Source organism: Acyrthosiphon pisum, chromosome A1, assembly GCF_005508785.2.
Source record: "Acyrthosiphon pisum isolate AL4f chromosome A1, pea_aphid_22Mar2018_4r6ur, whole genome shotgun sequence".
NCBI lineage: Eukaryota > Metazoa > Arthropoda > Insecta > Hemiptera > Aphididae > Acyrthosiphon > Acyrthosiphon pisum.
Window position 1 is genome coordinate 138663809 of NC_042494.1, and position 14751 is coordinate 138678559.

Sequence of the window (14751 nt, forward strand, 5' to 3'; positions counted from 1 at the left end):
AAAAAATGTTTATGGCTTCACTTTTTTTTAAATTTCAGTAAAAAAAATGTTTTAGGAATCTTATTTTAAATTTTAGATTCTGAACAAAGCAATGAATGTACCTATTGATTTTACAATCATGTGTGTGTTTCTTATTGTGTCATCACATTTTGCAACAGTAAAAATTCTTTTATTCCAAAAATTATACTTAATATGTAATTTTATATTATTAAAATGCCATAAGAGCAACTTGATGAAAAACTTTGTACCTATTACATTTTCAAGCTGTTTTACTCATAAAAAAAAACAATTTATCCTATGAAAATTTGGTATGTTTATAAGTAGCACAAAAAGATTTATAATATTTTGAAAATATTATCGTTTCTATAAAATATTAATTAAAATATTTTGTGAAAAATTCAAGGTTCTTCATTTATTCGTTACAAAAAAAACGAAATTAAATCGGTCGGAAACTATTGTCTTAATGTCCGTTCCGTTTGGGAAAACATTATTTTTGTCTTTTGACCTCCCCTAAGTACCAACTAGTTCCTATATACTTAAATAGGTCTATATAAATAGCCAAATAGGTACATAGTACCTATTTACCTACGGAAACAAACTGTTAAGTCAAATAATTCATCCTTATATAGTGTTGTAGTAGTCACATTTTATATTATATTTTGTATAGTTTATATATTTCATAGCTGCAATAGTGCAATATATCAATATTTCATAGCTGTAATATAATATCAACTTTCAGAACATTTTAAATAAGAATTTCAAGACTAATTTAATAAAAATATAAAAGTATATTCAAGTAAATTTGAACTTGCATTGGTACCTATTTATATTAATGTTTCGTTCAATCAATTTGCGTAAAGTGTTAAAAGAATATATCTAAAGATTAAAGGTACTTCAGTGTCTTATCCTATTCAGACTATTAACATTTATTTTGCATAATGCATTTATGCTAATATAATTTATTGAAGTTGACTCTGTACTCTGTAGTATTAAATAATACATAGTAGGTATGAGTTTTTAATATTTTTATACACGTTTAAATTACATTAAAGTTATGAACAAAATAAATATTTACTTAGGTACTAATATATACTTCACTTAGCAGTTTATAATATGTAAGTATGTAGTACCTATCCTAATATAATATTAGGTACCTATGGGCTATGTTACATATGAAATGTGTGCATTATACACATAGTATGTATTAACTGCAGCTGTTAATTAATTTGTTAAAAATTATGTACCTCAAGAGGATAATAATTTTAGTTATTATAATAATATAATTCATTGTAATAAAGGATAAAAATAATATAATAATATAATGTATATTATATTATATAAATAATAATATATTATAATATCACAATAGATAAATCAGAGTGATAACTGACCTAAATAGTAATTAAAAATAACAAGTATGTACCTACAAATTTATTTACAAAACTTACATTATCTTTAGTATTTTACCTCAATTATTATATTTTTATAATGATGTGTATCATTATTACTATTATTATTATTATCAACATGATTTTCGTTATTTAGGAAGGAACACTCGCCACAATTTGTCCGTTTTACCTGCGCGCCGCAGTGGTAGGGGCGCACCTGCCTGTCTTGGCCAACAGGTTTCTTCTTTCTAGGTAGTTAAGTACAATAACCCGTGTCGGTTGGACGGCTCCGAGTAAAGGTGTCGCAATACCGGTATCGTTTATACTAACTATTACCTACACTTTTTTACTATTACATTTTACTATTTACTAGTGCTTATTTAGTATTTTTCAGTTTTTAAAGTTTTGTGAAATATTCTAGTTAAGTGTACCGTCGGTCTAGTGAAAGTGTTAATATTTCTCTGCAGGAACATGGTGTTTTGATGGATTAAACAGTCTCACTTAAGAAAAACACAGGTAAGAAAAAAATGTTTTTATTTTTTTCCTTTAAATCTCGGGTTTTTTTTAATTTAAAAATAAATAATTATTATTTGTAGTTTATATTGAGACAATTTAAGTAAAAAAAACATTTTTTAAAAAAAGGAGTACCTACCTAATATTATATCCTTCTGAAATCTGAATTAATGGATGATATTCGATTATATTTATATACGTATTACGTATTTTTAGATAATATTATTTTATTATTTATCTACTATTTATTAATGTTGGCAAGTGTCTTTCAATATACTTATTTTATATTTGGATTGTTATTACTGTCCAATGTGCACATCCTAGTAAACTACATTGGTATCGGTCTGTGTATGTAGCTAACTTGATAATCTGTACCTATGCGGTTTTAAAAATCTTAGGACACGGTTAGTATTAATATTTCTATATAGTTTCATAGAATTGTAATATTTCATTGTGTACATCTGAAGTCAATCTAACCGTGGATAATAGTCTTTTGTGCTTAAATGTAGGTCAACGGCACCAAAGTTATGATATCTAATTACACGGTACATTATGACTACATATACGCGATAATATTATATTTGTCTATCGTATTTTTTTTCGAAAAATATCGTCCGTGTTCTTTTAGTATTTAGTTGAACATCAAAGTCAATATAAATATAATATTTAGTACATTTTTAGGGTTTATATTTTTTGTAGATACAATATAGTCATCCGAAGTTTTTGTTAAAATAAATATTTCTATAAGAGAAAAAAATATTGCTTATAGTTCTTATAAGCACCTGTACATTTCTGTTGTTATATTTTTGTCAGAAAAATGTCCCCTCCTACACAGGGATTTAAAAAAAAAAACTATTGTGTTGAGTCTAACACATGTCTCGCCCAACCCTCGGGCTAAAATATGTTTTATTTGGCCGTGGGATTATTCAAACGAATGCCCAGCCAGAGGCCAATTGTCATTATTTTCAAAATGTCATATGTATCCACTATACAGTAAAAATATATACCTATATATTGTAATATTATAATGCACGTACCTATTGTAGTATGAAAATTGAAAATATATTTTGTATTTTACATCATAGTATAGGAAATTAAAATTTTTTAACAAACATCCTATGATTAGGACGTAAAACGTTACTTTCGATTTTTATGATATATTCTCATATTTTTACTTATTATTACCAATCATTGATTTATAATAACTTTTATGGTTCGTAGATTGTGAAAGTGACATTTTTCAAAATGCATTAATATTTATATTTTTAAAAATACTATACTAATAACAATATAAAATGTGCAACGTCACTTCTATGTTATGAAAACTAATTACAAGTTATAACTATTTAAATAAAAAGTTATTATTCTTATAAATTCAGTGTTGACGTAATAAAGTATCATCGATGTGATTATGTATATTATACTGCTTTTATAAAATGTTCTACAATAACCGGATGTTCGCATGCATGACTATATTATTATTATTATTAATTTATATTGATTAACTGATTAAGGCGTTACTATTATTGATAATATACATTTTGATTGAAGGAACAGAGATTATATCAGCATAGTGTATAGGTAACAAAAGAAATGCGTATCGTTTCATTGAATCGTGGTTTTTTCATATTTCACAAATCAATCATTAATATGATAAATTTAAAATTATAAAGTACAGATATACAATATTTTTGCAAATAATAAAATATATATTACAAGTGGGTAGGTAGGTACTCTTAAACATCCAAGCGGTACATTATTGTTTGCAGTGTGAACACTGAAAACATTTTGCTGATACGTGTGACGTGTTATATATTTTATTTTTATTCTCAAAAAACTTAAACTTCCATGATAGGTGACAACAATTATTATTTTTGAAGGACCGTTTATTATAATGGACATTGATATCCTAGAGGGTCCGTTATAGAATTTATGTGATCCACTGACTGATTATAAAACAATTTAGACATTTTTATTTAAATTTTAAATAATTCGAATTGCTACTTAATCAAATCTATTTTTTAACATATTTATTATTAAATATAAACAAGTTATTGATTATAATAATATAACTAGTATATTATAGGGTTATATTATTTACTTTATGTTTGTAAAAAATGTTTAATCGTTAAAACTATTCACGGCTTTGTACTTTCTTATAGTGAAATTCATTTTCTGAAGAGTAGGTATGCCCGTAATTGTCTACTGCCTATTATAGAAATATCTAAGTTTATACATGAGTAATTTATACGATAGTACCTACTCTATCCAATATATTTTTATTTTACTATGTTTAAAAAGTCAGAATAGGTACCTATATAGTTTTAAAACGTTAACTTTTTATTAAAATTAAATATTTAATTGAGTTAAAATAAATTAACATTACTTATCACATTTAAAATTTTAAGTTTAAATAGCTTATAATTTTAGTTTACAATTATATAATATGTGATTTAATATTGTTATATATTTTTCAACGTCTAACAAACTATAGTAAAATTATTGTGTAATATATTTTTTCACACTGCTTAAAAATGTACGAATGCACTTTAATAATATAAACGTCATAGTTTGAATTAATTGCTAATTATTCATAATATGATTACGATAATATAACATAATATAATATACCCGTGGAAAAATTAATAAGATTTTCGTGTGTCTATTTTATAAGAATATGCAACTATGAAAAGGCGGGTTCTTCATTTAACCGTTCATTAATTATGCATGTATATTATATATATATATATATATATATACCTATATACTTGATTGTGATGGGTATAATCAAAACAAATTGTAGTTGAAATATGATATTGGTTTTATAATTTAGGTATACTATTGATGAATTGGTACCCCCTAATCATTAGGTCCTGACTTCTAATGTAGGTATAATGGTATAAACTATAAAGCCGAATTCTCAACTCGGGCGGTGTGCGCGTGATGATTTAATGAACTTGACCTGTTGGCAAGATGTGTTATGCTATTATGGCTATATAGGAAAAATAAATGTCAGAAAGATAATTATACATATGATATAGCTAGTCTATACATTAGGTGGTATTGCTTTGAAGTAGGTATATTAATGTATATACGTATATATACTATATATTATCTATATATTATTATTAAATAGTATATTAGTAGTTAGTACCTATGGACTATCTGAATATGAGATACCCGTACGGCCCATACCTATGAACACGCATATTATACTATATAGTCATACAGACACGCCAAAAAATCATAGATAACGGCGTAAGGAAAATAATAACATGCGTTTCGTCTATGACAGAGACTTAAACAGCCGTACATGAATGAAACATTATTAAACGTTTAACGTTTTGGATATGCTTTTTTTATAACCGTTTATATAATATTATTATATCTAGTAATCTAGGTAGTCGTATTAATGTTAATCACACTAAACCCGTGCGCTGCGGCAAGCGATTTATATTTTCGGTAACCCAACTGCTGTACAATATTATAATATGACATTTATACGACGGTAACCATGTACGCTGTCAAAAAATACATTGTTCAGTATAATCGTGCACCGCATTGGATCGATGATAATAATTATTTATTATTATGAAAAAAAAAAATCAAGTGCATATTATAATATCTAACGTTAAATGATTTCTTACATACGGGTCGTCATGACATCTTGTGATAGGTACACGGCTACACATAATATAATAATAATAGAATTACATGTAGGTTGATCGTATCGTTTGACGACATTGTGTTCTATACAAAACGAGCTGTTACGTATTTTTATTACGTTAACTGCGTTTATATTATTATCTTAATAATAATAATTGTTATTATCGTCGAGTATATATAGGTACCCCGTGTCCCGCGGTCAGTTTTACAAAAAAATATCGTGTTCACCAATTCGACTCTGTAGTTTCGCGGCATCATCGCCACGTCATACTAGCGGTCGATATTATATATACATTATATATTATATACATAGCGTTCGCACATGCAAGAGTGATCGTTAAGTCATTGTCCGCGGTTTATGAGCGGACACCCATACAAACGCACGTACACGATGATCGCGATTTTCGACAGTCATCGCAATCATAGCGTTGTCCGCTGCGTGGTATGCCGTAGCTACCACAGCTGGTACGCAGCAATAGTATAAAGCCGCAAGACGACGATTTTCACGGTCGTCCGAAATATAATATTACCTGCGTACAGGTGTGCAGCACATATATATATACATTATAATATTTTATAGTTATTTGCAGTCCGACTATAGACCGAATAGATGAGAATATTAGTCGCCACAGCTGGAGCATAATAAAGCGCAGGCCGAAAAAAAAATAATATCATGAACCGAAAACCATCAGCGCCGGATAGGTGCAAAAGGAGCTTTTGCTCCAGAGCGGCATCTTTCAAAAAATATATAATATTGTATACAAAAATATGCATATTATGTTGTTTTATAATAGCCTCTTGAAATGGGGTACCAAATATTAAAATATTTTCCTTAATCCGTTATCCGGCTCAAGGAGGAGGTACACAAGCGCCGATAGAAATCAAAAAATATAACTCCTCAACGGTGTACGAAATAATATACCCACACTATTATTATACTACTATGAATACATCGATAGTTGTTATATTGTATACGTTGTACTTACAGCAGCTAATCCGCAACGGCGGCTACCTACCTGATTTATATTCTATTATGATTTATAGGTACTTTGTGTTACTCCCGCCGTGTGCTGTCGATCGGTATATTGTTGTTGTGGACGACGGTGGCGCATACGATTCGGTGGCAAATCTAATTAATACGATTAATTGATAACGGATTAAAGCGCGCGCGTATACCGTGAATAATGGAGCGCGCGCACACCGCGGGACGCCCGCGCAAAAGCGGATCGTCGATATTATTACAATAATATTATAGTCTCGTATCGCAACGCACATATTTACACACATAATGTACCTATAATAACAACTATACACATAAGATAAATAATATTAATAATAATATTATTGAAAATTAGAATATTACAAGATGTACTAAATTACGAGTACCTGGTACTACCTGGTATCCGTCTATACCTAGAGCAGCTATACCGCCTATACCGCACATAAACAGTGCCGCTTCGTTATAATATTATATTCCCGTCGGATCCGTATTACTTATATACTTTACATCACACAACCTGCAACAACAACAACGCTGAGCTTGCTGTATAGTGTATAATAGGTACATGAGATTATTTTATTATTATTATTATACTTCTGGTCGAATCACGAACCGTGTACACGATTTAAAAGCCCACGGATATGCTCCATTTATATAATACAGTATTATTCCTACGCCAATAATGGACCTTTTACACGCCGACGACCATAGAAAAGAATACTAGGTAACTGTTGACGACGATGGCGACGATGCAGCGCTGCAGTTGGGACTCGTGCATTATGCTCAATTGCTTCGGTCGGTCGTACTCGCGTGTGTACGAAACATATTAAACGGTAAGTTTGGCGGATAATTATAGATAATAATATTATGTGTGTACATTACATTCGCATAAGCGCGATCCATCGGTGACCGACCGACCGACGCGAATCGCAAAACGATTTTTGGCCTGTTTTTCCGTTTGGTGTTTTTTTAACGCCGCTTTGTGTTATGATTGGTACGCGATGATGATAAAAATAATAATATGCATCACATCAGCTATAAATCGCATGCCTCCCCGCCGTTACACGAACCGTGAAATGTGGCGTTTGTGTGTCTTAGCACTTAGCAGTAGATACCTATTCCGTTTATTATTGTTTCTCTGTGGTCTAGACGAATCGCGGAATAATAAATAATTATACGGTGGAGTAACATCTGTACCTATAAATTACAGTAGATAAAAAAAACTAGGACAAAATATTATATTTGACGAATAATTTTGAAATTAATAAGTCGTGCGCCAAGTGCCCAAGTTCTTGACCAACGAAACCGTCTTGAAATCAGAAATAATATATAGATTATAGAATTTTTTTTACGGCGTATACCTATATTATAAAGTGTATAACTTAATAAATTAAAATCGCATGTTGTATTGTTGTATTGGCTATTCAGTGATTGGGAGACTTCAATTAAGATTTGGGTCGTAAAATCCAGTATTTTATTTTGTATGATAAATATTAATATTATATTGAAGAACATTAACGTGTCACATAAATTATAATAAAGTTTAAATTGCTTATAATTAATGTAGACTTAAAAAGTTATTATCCAATATTTGTACCTAAACAAATATCTATATGCTATTTAACATTACTAATCAAAATGTTTTTGCCAATATGTGATCACTGATCAATAATAATTGTTTCAATAAATGTCATTTTCATATAAATTATTAACTTTTAGTTGAAAGATCATACATTTAACATATACAAGTAGGTACATTACTACATTATATTATTCATTTCGATATTTTCACAATGTATTTGTCTCGAAGTACTTATTTGTTCTTATAGCATTTCACCATGTAATACACAATGTATGCTATTGTTAAAAAGTATATTATAATATTGGGTAAAACGCGTACCACTGCACGACGAATATCGTCTCCCTGGAGTATATATGCGTGCGTGACGTACGTTTTCGAGCAAACGATCATTTTTACGACCGTAGACACTCTGGAATTCTGGTCTTTCGGCACGTCTATACACACGATATCGGAATCCACAGAATTCTGACGCCGTCAAAAGTCTAGAAACCCCGGGTCGTATAATATTGTAATTATTTAACTGAAAATCCACAACAATGACTAACATTTATCACTATATATAGCACTCAGATACGCCCCTGCTTGAACCAAGATGGTTATTACATTACCTACATGGCTATATATATATATATTATATAATCGAGTATAAGAATTTATATTTAGGTACCCACCTAACCATTCTACTTGATGTGGTATTTCGGGGGTGCGTTTTATAATAATATAATAAATAAGAATATAACAACAAATTCCCACTGGAAATTGATTTTGAAAAGTGGTTTTTCTACATTATTAGGTACCTGCAGTACACTTTAAAAACGGGTAAGTGGTAACGACTAACGACCGACCGTCTCTCCAGGATAACGCGACCCATCCTTTTTATTCATTTATATTTTATTTTTATGTGTGTGAGCGCATCTGCAGCCTGTCACTATAATAATAATTTATATATGTTAAGGCCCCTGCAGCCGCGACGCACAGGTAGTATCTCCGCGACAGGTCTGAGAAACGAAATTTCGGGTATGATACGTCTATAGGTACGGTGCTCGGTGGTTATATACTTATATAGTATATATAATATACAAGAGTTACATGACGTGTAATAATATATATATTATACATGAAACTATTATATCGAATCGTCTGAAATCCCGACAATCCCGTTACGCGCCCGGTAACGACGGTTTTTTTTTCTCTCTCTGCCGATAGAAGAAAATAATAATATAAATAATATTATTACCATACTCGAAACGCGCGTGCAGGAAGATACATCATATCTAAACACTCTGAAACGAGATTTTAAGGTGTTTGGCGTTTGCGTGTTGCGCAATGTTATATTAAATTATTATCTACTAACAGTTATCGGAGTGCAAAAACCCCGACGTCCGCGATTATCATTCACGTTTCTCCGTTCGGTCACCGGACTCGGACTTGGCGCACAACGATTATTATTATTATTACTATTATTAATAAATACTAAAATACCTACACGCCAAACGTGGCACACACACACGTTTGTGTGCAATATATTATATACATATATTATTATTCCTAATGCGAGGTATATACACTGCACATACGCATGTATAATATTATTATCATTGTAATATATTAAATTATGCTGTACGAGATATCTTTATTAAAATAATATTATATTGGCAGAGAGGCCCGAGTGTGAGGCCGTGTGCGGAAAAACGGCATTCGTTACCTACATTTTAATTACGCCCGTCGTCGGCCTGCGCAGTGCCCGGTAATTCGATAGGCACGTCGCGTAGTTGGCCGGCAAAAAAAAAGCACAGGTACGTAGGAGCCGGGCGCGTCGCCCCGCGCGCGTAAACCGGTTGTTGGCCCAGTGACGTATAATGATAATAATAATAGTACGGCGACGAGCTGCGAACGAACGTGCGCGCGCGCGTCGGTATAGGAAGTCATCGGGAGCATCGAACTCCTCCCGGGCCACCGATGCGGACGAGCTGATGAGCTGGCACCGTCGTCCGTGGTCCGTGGTCAAAACGACGACGGCGACGCGACGCCGCCGGCTCGCAAGTCGTCGTAATAATACGCCGTGACGACCAACCGGACGACCAACAACTATTATATTGTTATTACGGCGAACTAGCCCGCGCCGAATCGGATTCGGCGGCATGTCCTTTCACACGCACACGCCGCGGTGTCAGCTCTAATCGTCATCGTGATAAATCGTTTTCGAACCAGTGTAATATGTGATATTATAGTATAATATATTATAAAGCACTAGCCATCAGGTAGGTCTTACTACGAAATATTGTGTAGACGCGGGATTTTAAGGTTTTAAAAGTTTAAAATAATATGCTAATCGTCTGATAAGTGTATAATATGTAATAAATTTAAAATAAGAACGATACGGATTATAAGAACGAAACACAATATTCTAATCGTTTAAGTAATATTATTTAATGTGCCTAAGTCGTGTTGATGTAAGATTCGGTCCAAAACCCGATAATATAGCTGATATTATATTTGTAATAAGTACATAATAACATTATGGTTGAAAATGCAATCACGACTAAATAAGGTACAGCGATTTGATCCATAAGTAGGTATATTATACAGCAGCAGTCATCGAATCTTTTACTAATTTATTCCTTTAACTCGAGATAGCCACATTCAGGTAAATTCTGGTACATTTATTATTCTTATTTTTGACCGTTCTTCGTCTGAACATTGATCACGTATAATTTTTCTATATTGTATTAATATCATATTATGCATTTATACTCGGTCCGTATATATAACGATATAATACCGTATATAGATTTGCACTGTTCCCACACGACGAAAACTGCGTGACGGAGCGAAAAATGTTCCGGAAATCATTTTACAAAGATTATTATTATTACCATTTTTTTTATTTTGAATGGAAGCCAAAACGGTTTTTTAATTAACAACAACGATGCGCGCGAGGTTCCCTCGTGAATACGGGCAAACCCACCACCACCTATTTTCTCCCATCTATTAAAATCCTATCTATTGCCCGGTACATACAATTCATTATTAATTGTTGCGTCGTAATTACGACAAAAAAAATAAATAATAAAATTACCGACTTGTCGGACCAGTTATTATATTATATACCTTAGCAGAATATTCGGTACGTGTAAATTGATTATTTGTTGTCTTCGATGTTAATACTCGAGCCGCGCCGTGTGTATTCCGTTTTGGACATTGCGCTAAATCCGACTTCGGTCCGTCTTCGTCGTTATAGGTATGTTGTTCATCGCAAGAGTTTTATTGCCCCCTGGCGTTTTCTTCTTGTATATTGAACCAGCAGTCCGGTTATTGCGTACCTATAGGTATATATATATATATATATGTATATATGTATATAATATACAGCCGACGAATTTATAGCCAACAGGAATGCGTCGTCGATATAATATAGAGCCGACTGAGTAGATATAATTATTATTATATTGTGACCAAGCACATAGATGATGATGAAGTCTCCGGTCTCGTGCGTATAGACGCGTATTAAAAGGATAAGAAAAAATAACTCTGAAACTGCATTAAACGCGCACTTTCTTTATAAAAGCAAAAACCTCTATGCAGGTAACCTTAAACGCGTACCTACCTATATATACGATTACGACGGTTTTCGTTTCACGCAAACGTCGTCCGTATTTATACCCATCGTCGTATATAAAAACGGCCGCACTTCAATTAATATCTAATTAAAATTTGAACGCACGTATCTTACAGCCAATACCTTAGGTATATAATAATCTGACGAGATTTATAAATCATTACTCTCCGCCCACACTATTGTTAACGATATTCGAAATCCACCACAATACCGCAACGGGAAAATATAAATCAAAACAAAACAGAAAATCGACATTATCCAAACACTTTTACTATTGATTATCGAGCGCATTATCTCTGTATTATTATGCCACTTTTAATCGTTCCCCATGTTTTCTTTTCATGCCGAACAATAGGGAAATTCAAACGAAAATTACGTTATATATATTATATAGTATACTAGGTATATTATACTGCGTACTGCTGTTAATTGGAAAATTATTATACAGTACATCGAAAACACATTTCGGTCGTCGCGCATACGACTTACTGAAATATTATATATATTTTTATTATTATGACGGTGTGCTGATGATGCACTTGAGTTATGGTTCGCCGTGTTCGTGTATAGGTCCAAAACCCATACAAGAGCGGGTGCAACAGCCGGTAACGTTTCTCGCAGGTGTTCGTCACTGCGCAGGCACCCATGTATCACACATATACAATGTAGGTACATATTAATATATTGGCTATGGTTCAATACACGCGTGTGCACGGTATTCCTATGTTATTATCGTACCCACATTCAGCGTAGGTACTATATACGTTTCTCGAGGGTTGGTCCGAATCGCGAAAAACAACATTCGGTGGGCGTGCAAGGCGAAAGACGCAGAGGTATTTCGTCTCGAACGTATTGCGTCATATCGCGTGCACCAACGACGGTAACAATGAAAATATTATTACCATACATTTTCGGTGTGCGGTCATTGTTTTGAACCCGAATATATAGACGGATATAATATTATGGAATTGTCGTCGTCACCGGCGAGCGTGCTGGTGCTGCAGTGTCGGTGTACATATATTAGAGGTACACTTACCTATACACGGCGCGATGAGCTCATTAGGGGGGAGACGGAAATGCTTAAAAGTATTGTTGTGTTTAAAAACTATCCACACACGCGCACGCCGGCAGAGGAAGATTGATTTAGTATTCAAGACGAACCGTTTGACATCTGAACGCGATAGGTGTGACAGAAATAATATTACCGTCGATTCGCCATACGACGACGGGGATACACTTAGCATCGTGATGTGGTTGGGTTTTTGACCCGACGACCGCTTTTTTACACGTCTTCTGTGTGACTTATAACGTTCAACCGTACATATATATGCGCATTTAGTATTCGGTTGGCACAGCCGAGCCCACAGCATAAATTAAACAATAATGAAAAAAAATCATAATATAGCTCTACAGTCGAGTCTCGATCCTGTCATCCGGTCGAGTTTTTTCGGTCTTCGTCTACTATAATACAAGTTCAACACTCAGCCGCGCCGCCGTCACACCGCGCGAGTGTGCAGAGATTCGTTCAGTGATCTCATCGGGCTCGAGCATAGATAACGAATTTTAATTATACCGTACACTTTTTAACGGGTAAAAAACAAACAGGCACATATAGTTTATTGGTACTTATTCTAGTTGCCACTCGCCCGCATTATACTAATATACATTATAATCCCTGCTCGGAATCGGTTCATCTCGCAGTCGCGAACGGGTTTGATCCGATGTGACGAAACGTTCCGCGAAATTAACCTAGATTTGTACATGTGCCTTTACTACAAATATATACAGTGCTACTACGCGTATTGGCCGGCGCGTGGAAATGCGAATTACAGTTGTAAAATATATATGCATAGTGCATACATATTATAACACGCGCGGGTATATGTTTTTATTGTTATAGAAGTTATTGCATTATTATGTGTATTTACCTACTCGCTGTATATTATACTGTGCTGTTCGCCGGGTAATTTCGTGAGAAAGTGGTCATGGGCTTTGTGTCGCCCACGCGTTAAATAATTGGTCTTAATAACCGTCGTCGTGGGTAATATAATAATAATAACATGGTTGCGGGGGCGGTGGAGGGCTGGGGTGTTGTGCAAAGCCGTGAACGCATTCTTGTCGCGTACCTACTTGCTGCTGCTGCTGCAGGTTTGGACTGCTGTGATAAATTATAAAATTTATGTCTCGAGGACGCCTGTTTCGATGTCTGAGGAAAACTTATTGTATACACTATATATTATTATATTTTTCGAATAACGCATGAACGTCTATTGTGTGTGTACGGACGAATATTGAAAAAAAAGGACTAGTAGCGGTCGATGACGATGTATAAGCGCACTACAGCCGCGTATAGGTATAATATTATATATATATATATATATGCATTTTTTCAATGGTGAAATATGTGTTTTGTTGTCTGATAACAAGGCTTACACATTGAACAATACACTCAATGTTGTACACGTACCTATACGAACTATCGAACGACGACGATGGTAGTTTTATCGTGTTCAAACATGGACCGACTATATAGATAATATATAATAATATAATACATATATACCAATACGGCAATAATACCATCATTGGTATATAACATAACAATAATATGTATAGCGACTATAGTGTGCACAACATGCATTGTAGGTACATTTATTTATACCTGTGTAAATACGAGAAGATTAAAATCCATGAGTCCGAGATTATATTATTATTGTTGCTTTTTGTTATTACGGTAGTAACTTCTATGTAATCGAATTGATGCAAATCCCAATTGCCCAATAATTGTAGTCCGCAGATTTGTTTAACAATCGCCAAAATATAATAGGACGTATATTTTTAATTACCACGTGTATGCGTGTTTTTACATTTTCCCAGCATTTTTAATTTTACTAATTGAGATTTAATTTAGTCTTAGGATTCGTGTAAAATATTATAATGAACACAAAAGATTGTGAAATAATTTGTATATTTATTTGCCTTA

At 33.1% G+C, this 14751-nt stretch overlaps 1 protein-coding gene across 1 annotated transcript in view; it reads left to right on the top strand.

The window, feature by feature from the left end:
• The first annotated feature begins 1635 nt into the window (after nt 1-1635).
• LOC100162025 overlaps nt 1636-14751 on the top strand; it is a 51670-nt gene continuing 38554 nt past the window's right edge. Inside the window, exon 1 of the mRNA XM_001949433.5 lies at nt 1636-1904. The gene's annotated coding sequence lies outside the window, so the exon portion shown is untranslated. The remainder of the gene's footprint in view (nt 1905-14751) is intronic.